This window comes from Clupea harengus, chromosome 21 (genome assembly GCF_900700415.2).
Source record: "Clupea harengus chromosome 21, Ch_v2.0.2, whole genome shotgun sequence".
Classification (NCBI taxonomy): domain Eukaryota; kingdom Metazoa; phylum Chordata; class Actinopteri; order Clupeiformes; family Clupeidae; genus Clupea; species Clupea harengus.
The window spans coordinates 24604284-24613080 of NC_045172.1; positions in this window are offsets into that span (position 1 = coordinate 24604284).

Sequence of the window (8797 nt, forward strand, 5' to 3'; positions counted from 1 at the left end):
TGTGTGTGAGAGAGAGAGAGAGGAGTGAGTGAGAGAGAGAGAGGAGTGAGTGAGTGAGTGAGTGAGAGTGAGAGTGAGAGTGAGAGGGAGAAAGAGAGAGTGAGTGCGTGAGTGAGTGAGTGAGTGAGTGAGTGTAAAATACACAAGGAACCTAATGCTCAAGGGCTTGTCGTAAGATCTGAGGTCAGACAAGTTTACAACTTGTCTCGCATTTAGGTTGGAAATCTAGCATTTTTTTAAAACGAACAACCCGTCACAGACATTTTATGTGTGATGTTTTCTCATCAAAATAACCTCATACAAAGCGGTCGTGGCTGTCAGACACAGATTACCTTTTAGCCACAGAACCATAGACACAAGAAGACCTATATGTAATGAACCTTGCTTCGGAATATTAAGCTACATTTATTTAATGCAAGACAATCAGCCGCTAACAGGGGTTCAGCAATAAAGTTCAACAACTTAAATCTAACTTTCTTTTTATGAAAAGGACTTTGTCGAAGCATTGCCACACACACAGATGACAGTATTAAATAAACTAATTATTGTAATCTTATGATTCCATGCCTTGCCATTTTTGGTAGTGACACACCCTCTAGACGTCACAACTCGGCAACTCAGGTATTATAGAAAAAGAGTTTCCCACAAGTCATTCAGACTTCATTTGACCATTCATGTGCTGGAACTCGTCATTACGATATTCCGATAGGGAGTGCTATCACACTAACATCCATTCCACACACACACACACTCAAACACACAGACACAGACACAGACACACAGACACACACACACACAGACACAGACACACTCACACACAGACACACAGACACAGACACACACACACACACACACACAGAGAGTGAGATTTAGACGTGCTCTAGGGCGCCCCCTACCTTGATGTTGCAGTGCGTGCGTGCGGAGAGCCGGCGCAGACACCAGTACTGGGCTTCTTTGGTCCAGTAGAACTTCTCCCACGAACAGCTGGAGCGGAAGAGCTCAGAGTTGGACTGCTCCCTAAACCATGACACAGCACAATTACACTACTGAAGAGGAGTCATGACACAGCACAATTACACTCCCTAAACCATGACACAGCACAATTACACTACTGAGGAGGAACAGCACAATTACACTACTGAAGAGGAGTCATGACAGCTACTTAAGACAAATGATGACACAGCACAATTACACATTACAGCAATGAACCTCGTGGCTAACATCAAGCTAGAGGGTTGAACTCCGCAGGAGCACACGCGTGTTAGTTTGAACTCCGCAGGAGCACACGCGTGTTGGTTTGGACAGAAGCTGCTGAATGTACAGGATTAACTGTACAGGTACAGTTACCCGCTATAATAATAATAATAATAATAATAATAATAATAATAATAATATATTTTATTTGTAATGCACTCTTCATTCAAAAGAATCTCAGAGTGCCCGCTCGGCTTTCATTTAGAAGAATCTGTTCTCCAAATGAACCGCACCACTAGTAAGGTAGACATTTCTGTCAGGATGTGTGTGTGCTGTGTGTGTACAGTGTGCTTCCACAGGAACTGCAGCATCACACACAAGCGGACAGAACCCAACAGAAGTGAAATAGCACAATTCATATGGCTTGACACTGATAGACCCCTGATTAACCGATTGACTCCTCTTAATATTGCTTGACACTGTCAACCCACATTTGAACTGCGTTCATTCTGATGTGGATATTGGCCATTAGTTTGTGGTCATCACATAGGCACAGTGATCAAAACAACAGCTCATCTCACTCCCAGCAGGCCTCTGTCCCCAAAGCATCACTCTCAGCTCATCTCACTCCCAGCAGGCCTCTGTCCCCAAAGCATCACTCTCAGCTCATCTCACTCCCAGCAGGCCTGTGTCCAACGCATCACTCTCAGCTCATCTCACTCCCAGCAGGCCTGTGTCCAGAGCATCACACTCAGCTCATCCTGGTGCCAGCACGGCCTTGGACAAGTGGTGCACACGTACCCGGCCGCTCACATTAGGAGAGAGAAAACTGGACTCATGAGACCAGCGACCTTCTTTGACCAAGGTCCAGTTCTGAAGCGTGTGTGCCCATGGGTGTGTGTTGCAGTGTGTGTGTGTGTTGCAGTGTGTGTGTGTGTGTGTGTGTGTGTGTGTGTGTGTTGCAGTGTGTGTGTGTGTGTGTGTGTGTTGCAGTGTGTGTTCACTGTCTGCAACTTGTGCCACAGTAGCCCTTCTACTAGTTTGGACCATACGGGACGGCCTTTATTGTTAGCCTTGTGCACCCAACACTAACCACTAAACACTGGTGAATGTATATGAACAAGTGAACTGGTGAATCTATATGAACTCAAGTGAACTGATAAATGTATTTGAACTCAAGTGAACTGGTGAATCTAAATAAATCTATATGAACTCAAGTGAACTGGTGAATCTATTTGAACTCAAGTGAACTGGTGAATCTATTTGAACTCAAGTGAACTGGTGAATCTATATGAACTCAAGTGAACTGGTGAATGTATATGAACTCAAGTGAACTGGTGAATCTAAACAAACCCAAGTGAACTGGTGAATCTAAACAAACAAGTGAACTGGTGAATCTATATGAACTCAAGTGAACTGATAAATGTATTTGAACTCAAGTGAACTGGTGAATCTAAATAAATCTATATGAACTCAAGTGAACTGGTGAATCTATTTGAACTCAAGTGAACTGGTGAATCTATTTGAACTCAAGTGAACTGGTGAATCTATATGAACTCAAGTGAACTGGTGAATGTATATGAACTCAAGTGAACTGGTGAATCTAAACAAACCCAAGTGAACTGGTGAATCTAAACAAACAAGTGAACTGGTGAATCTATATGAACTCAAGTGAACTGATAAATGTATTTGAACTCAAGTGAACTGGTGAATCTAAATAAATCTATATGAACTGAAGTGAACTGGTGAATCTATTTGAACTGAACTCAAGTGAACTGGTGAATCTATTTGAACTCAAGTGAACTGGTGAATCTAAACAAACAAGTGAACTGATGAATGAATATGAACTCAAGTGAACTGGTGAATCTATTTGAACTCAAGTGAACTGGTGAATCTATATGAACTCAAGTGAACTGGTGAATGAATATGAACTCAAGTGAACTGGTGAATCTATTTGAACTCAAGTGAACTGGAGAATCTAAACAAACAAGTGAACTGGTGAATCTATATGAACTCAAGTGAACTGGTGAATCTATTTGAACTCAAGTGAACTGGAGAATCTAAACAAACAAGTGAACTGGTGAATCTATTTGAACTCAAGTGAACTGGAGAATCTAAACAAACAAGTGAACTGGTGAATGTATATGAACTCAAGTGAACTGGTGAATCTATTTGAACTCAAGTGAACTGGTGAACATATATGAACTCAAGTGAACTGGTGAATCTATATATTCATGGAAGAGTTGCAGCCAAAAAGCTTTACCCCGACATGGAAACAAGGCCAAGTGACTCAACTAAGCACGAAAACATAGAAGCTGGGGTACAGAAACATGGCAGCAGGTGCTCTGGACTGATGAGTCAAAATTAGAAATATTTGGCTGTAGAAGAAGGCAGTTTGTTCGCCGAAGGGCTGGAGAGCGGTACAATAATGCGTGTCTGCAGGCAACAGTGAAGCATGGTGGAGGTTCCTTGCAAATTTGGGGCTGCATTTCTGCAAGTGGAGTTAGAGATTTGGTCAGGATTAATGGTGTCCTCAATGCTGAGAAATACAAGCAGATACTTATCCATCATGCGATACCATCAGGGAGTCGTATGATTGGCACCAAATGTATTCTGCGGCTGTACAACAACCCCAAACATACAGCCAATGTCATTAAGAACTATCTTCAGCGTAAAGAAGAACAGAAAGTCCTGGAAGTGATGGTATGGCCCCCACAGAGCCCTGATCTCAACATCATCGAGTCTGTCTGGGATTACATGAAGAGACAGAAGGATTTGAGGAAGCCTATATCCACAGAAGATCTGTGGTTAGTTCTCCAAGATGTTTGGAACAACTTACCAGCCGAGTTCCTTCAAAAACTAGTGCAAGTGTATCTGGAAGAATTGATGCTATTTTGAAGTCAAAGGGTGGTCACACCAAATATTGATTTAATTTAGATTTCTCTTCTGTTCATTCACTGCATTTTGTTAATTGATGAAGAATTGATGAAAATAAACTGTTAACACTTCCATTTTTGAAAGCATTCTTAGTTTAGAGCAGAGGTCTTCAACCGGGGGTCCGCGACCCCCAGGGGGTACGCGGAGGTACTGCAGGGGGTCCGCCAAATTATTTCATCTGAAGCATTTTTTCCCTCTTCCAAAAATTGACAACGTCCAAAAGACTACATAAACATAAACAGGACGTAAAAATTGCTTTCTATTCCTTAAAAATAATACACAGGCTACCCATGAGTCTTCAGGCATCATATGCACTTTTAGCTACATTTAGCTAAAATCTGGTGCCAAAAGACGTTACCTGCCATAACCATACAATTTGAAATAATTGATCGTTTGTAATTTCTCGGAACAAAAGCTCCGCGTCAGACACCACTGATGGCGGTTCAGAGGATGCCAACATGAACAGCCAAAAGCGCAAACGGGAGAAGACAGGTAAATATTCAGAGAATTATCTGAAGTTTGCCTTCACCTACAAAGAGACTGATGGTGAAGAATTAGCAGTATGCGTGGTTTGCTCTTCCGTGCTATCAAACGAAACTATGAAACCATCAAAGCTGCAACGACACTCAAAGACAACCCATGCTCACTTGAAAGACATTTTTTTTAATATTTCCCGTTTAAAATCTTTTGAGGGCCAGCAGACCTTGATGAGAAAATTAGCCAAAGTGTGCGAGCTAGCTTTAAAAGCCTCTTATCAAGTTGCATTACCTGTCGCTCAGACCAAACAGCCATACATAATTGCGTAACGTTTAATATTGCCAACAGCTAGTGATATGTGCAAAACAATGTTTGGGAAGGATGAGTACGTAAAAAAAACTGAAAAGCATCCCAATGCCCGCCCTATTGAATTGAATTGGCAGCTGATGTGAGGGCACTATTAGTCGCAAAACTCCCGAAGGCAGATTATTTTGCAATACAATTAGATTAATCCACCGATGTGTCAAACGAAGCTCAGCTTTTAGCTTTTTTGTGATTTGTCGACCAAAATGAGATGCCGGAGAAATTTCGATTCTGTAAGCAGCTGCCTGGAGGTAAAAAAAAGTTCAGAGATTTTCAAAGTGATCGACAATTTTTTCCATGAACATGATATACCCTGGCCAAAATGTGTCGCGATGTGCACAGACGGTGCAAGAGCCATGTATGACGCACTGCATGCACTGAATTCTCAAACGTCAGATCTCTCACTAGGTATGAGATATTTCATCCATACTTAAGCTTCTCAAGCTACTCAATTCTTTGTCCCTCCCTAATTGAATATAGAGTGACGACTAACTGTAAGGGAGAACAAATGTCAATAATAAACAGAATAAATTGAAACTAGTTGTGTGTCACAGATGATTTGTAATTCTGTTCAAACATGTGTAGGGGAGTGTGTGTGACTGACACTTAGTTCCAAATAAATTATATGAATATCAGGCCCAAATTTGGGGCGGCGGGGGTGGGGGTCCCTGCTCAGCGTCTCTCTCAGCCAAGGGGTCCTTGGGCTGAAAAAGGTTGAAGACCCCTGGTTTAGAGCATTTTTTCACACCTGCCTAAAACTTTTGCACAGTACTGTATATGAACTCAAGTGAACTGGTGAATCTATTTGAACTGAACTGAAGTGGTGAATCTAAACAAACAAGTGAACTGATGAATGTATATGAACTCAAGTGAACTGGTGAATCTATTTGAACTGAACTGAAGTGGTGAATCTAAACAAACTCAAGTGAACTGGTGAATGTATATGAACAAGTGAACTGGTGAATCTATATGAACTGAACTGAAGTGAACTGGTGAATCTATATGAACTGAAGTGAACTGGTGAATCTATATGAACTCAAGTGAACTGGTGAATCTATTTGAACTCAAGTGAACTGGTGAATCTAAACAAACAAGTGAACTGGTGAATGTATATGAACTCAAGTGAACTGATGAATCTACATGAATGGTAACAGCAGGTAAGTAGGCATCTCTGTCTGCAAACCCACCCCTGCAGGGTCACATGACAGGAAGTGTTTCTGTCAACTTCCTGCTGGTATGCACTCTCAGTATGAGTCTCAGCTCAACATTCTCAACATTCCTGCATGACGACACACACACACACTCACACGATCACCCGCCTATACACACACAGACAAGTACACCGTTACACACACACTCAGTCACTCACCCTTACACACACACTTAGACACTATTTCACACACTCATTCACTAACCCTTAGACACACACACACTCAGTCACTCACCCTTAAACACACACACACACTCATACACTATTTCACACACTCATTCACTAACCCTTAGACACACACACACACTCATTCACTAACCCTTAGACACACACACACACACACACACACACACACACACACACACACATTCACTAACCCTTAGACACACACACACACACACACACACACACACACACACACACACACACACCACACTCAGTCACTCACCCTTACACACGTACACCCTTATACACATACACACTCACACCCTATTTCACTTACCCTTACACGGATACACCCGTACACACACACTCAGTCTCTCACCTTTACACACACACACACACACACACACACACTCACACACCCTTACACACTCACACACTCTCAGTCACTCACCGTTATACACACACACACACACACACACACGCACTTATTCACTAACCCTAGACACACACACACTCATTCACTAACCTTTACACACACACACACACACATCAATACTTGCTAGCCACCACATGCTAATCCCCCACAGTGTCTGTAGTGTATGAATGTAACTGACAACAGAGAGCAGCTAGGGTCATCATCTGGTCATGTGACCTCCCTACACATAGACCAGCCACAGTTTTACACACACACACACACACACACACACACACACACACACACACACAGCATTTAAATCACTGCATAAACAAAAAAAAAACATCTCTGCACAGACCTTCCACTGTCCAGTTGTGTACACACACACACAAACACACACACACACTCACTCTGAGGGCCTCCATAGCTTCCTGCCGGGGGGAAGGAGTTCTCTCTTGTTGAGCGGTGCGATGCCGATGGCTGCCTGCATAATGGTGATGAACTTCTTATACTTCATCTCGCCTCCTTCCCTCGTCTCCTTAAACTCGCCTCCTTAAACTCGCCTCCTTCCCTCGCCTCCTTAAACTCGCCTCCTTAAACTCCCCTCCTTCCCTCCCCTTCTTAAACTCCCCTCCTTCACTCGACTCCTTCCCTCGCCTCCTTAAACTCGCCTCCTTAAACTCGCCTCCTTCCCTCGCCTCCTCCTCATGCAGTACAATCCACAGGTCCCAACACCCCCATTCCAAACTCCGCTCAGACACACACCGACACACACACACAAACACACACACCATCACAGTCTCCCGTACATATGCACAAGCTGACAGATGTCCATTTCGTTCTCCTCTTAAAGTGGGAGGGGAAAGAGAGAGATGGAGAGAGAGGGAGGGAGCATAAGAGAGATGGAGAGAGAAAGAGAGGGAGGAAGAGAGAGTGGACTGAGAGAGAGAGAGAGAGAGAGAGAGAGAGGGAGAGTGGACTGAGAGAGAGAGAGAGAGAGGGAGAGTGGACAGAGAGAGAGAGAGAGAGAGTGGACTGAGAGAGAGAGAGAGAGGGAGAGTGGACTGAGAGAGAGAGGGAGAGTGGACTGAGGGAGAGGGAGAGAGAGAGAGAGAGAGAGAGAGTACTGAGGGAGCATCCCTCTTATGTAAGTCTGCGATCTCTACACACACACACTCCCCTAATGAAAGGCCTGCTGGGGGATAATTATGGCACTAAGCCCCGACAGATCATGTATGCATCTCAACCCATCCCATAATCCCCTGCAGCTTAGCCCCCTCAGATCACACACACACACACACACACTCATATAACCCCCCCTCAAATCACTCACACACACACACACACACACACACACACACTCATATAGCCCCCCTCAAATCACTCACACACACACACACACACACTCATATAACCCCCCCTCAGATCACACACACACACACTCATATAACCCCCCTCACATCACACACACACACATATAGCCCCCCTCAAATAACACACACTCTCATATAACCCCCCCTCAAATCACACACACACACACACTCATATAGCCCCCCTCAAATCACACACACACACACACACACACACACACACACACACACTCATATAACCCCCCCTCAAATCACTCACACACACACACACACACACACTCATATAGCCCCCTCAAATCACTCACACACACACACACACACACACACACACACACACACACACACTCATATAACCCCCCCTCAGATCACACACACACACACACACACACTCATATAACCCCCCTCACATCACACACACACACACACATATAGCCCCCCTCAAATAACACACACACTCATATAACCCCCCCTCACATCACACACACACACACACACACACACATATAACCCCCCCTCAAATCACTCACACACACACACACACACACACACACTCATATAGCCCCCTCAAATAACAAACACACTCATATAGCCCCCCCTCAAATAACACACACACACACACACACACACACACACACACACACACACACTCATATAGCCCCCCTCAAA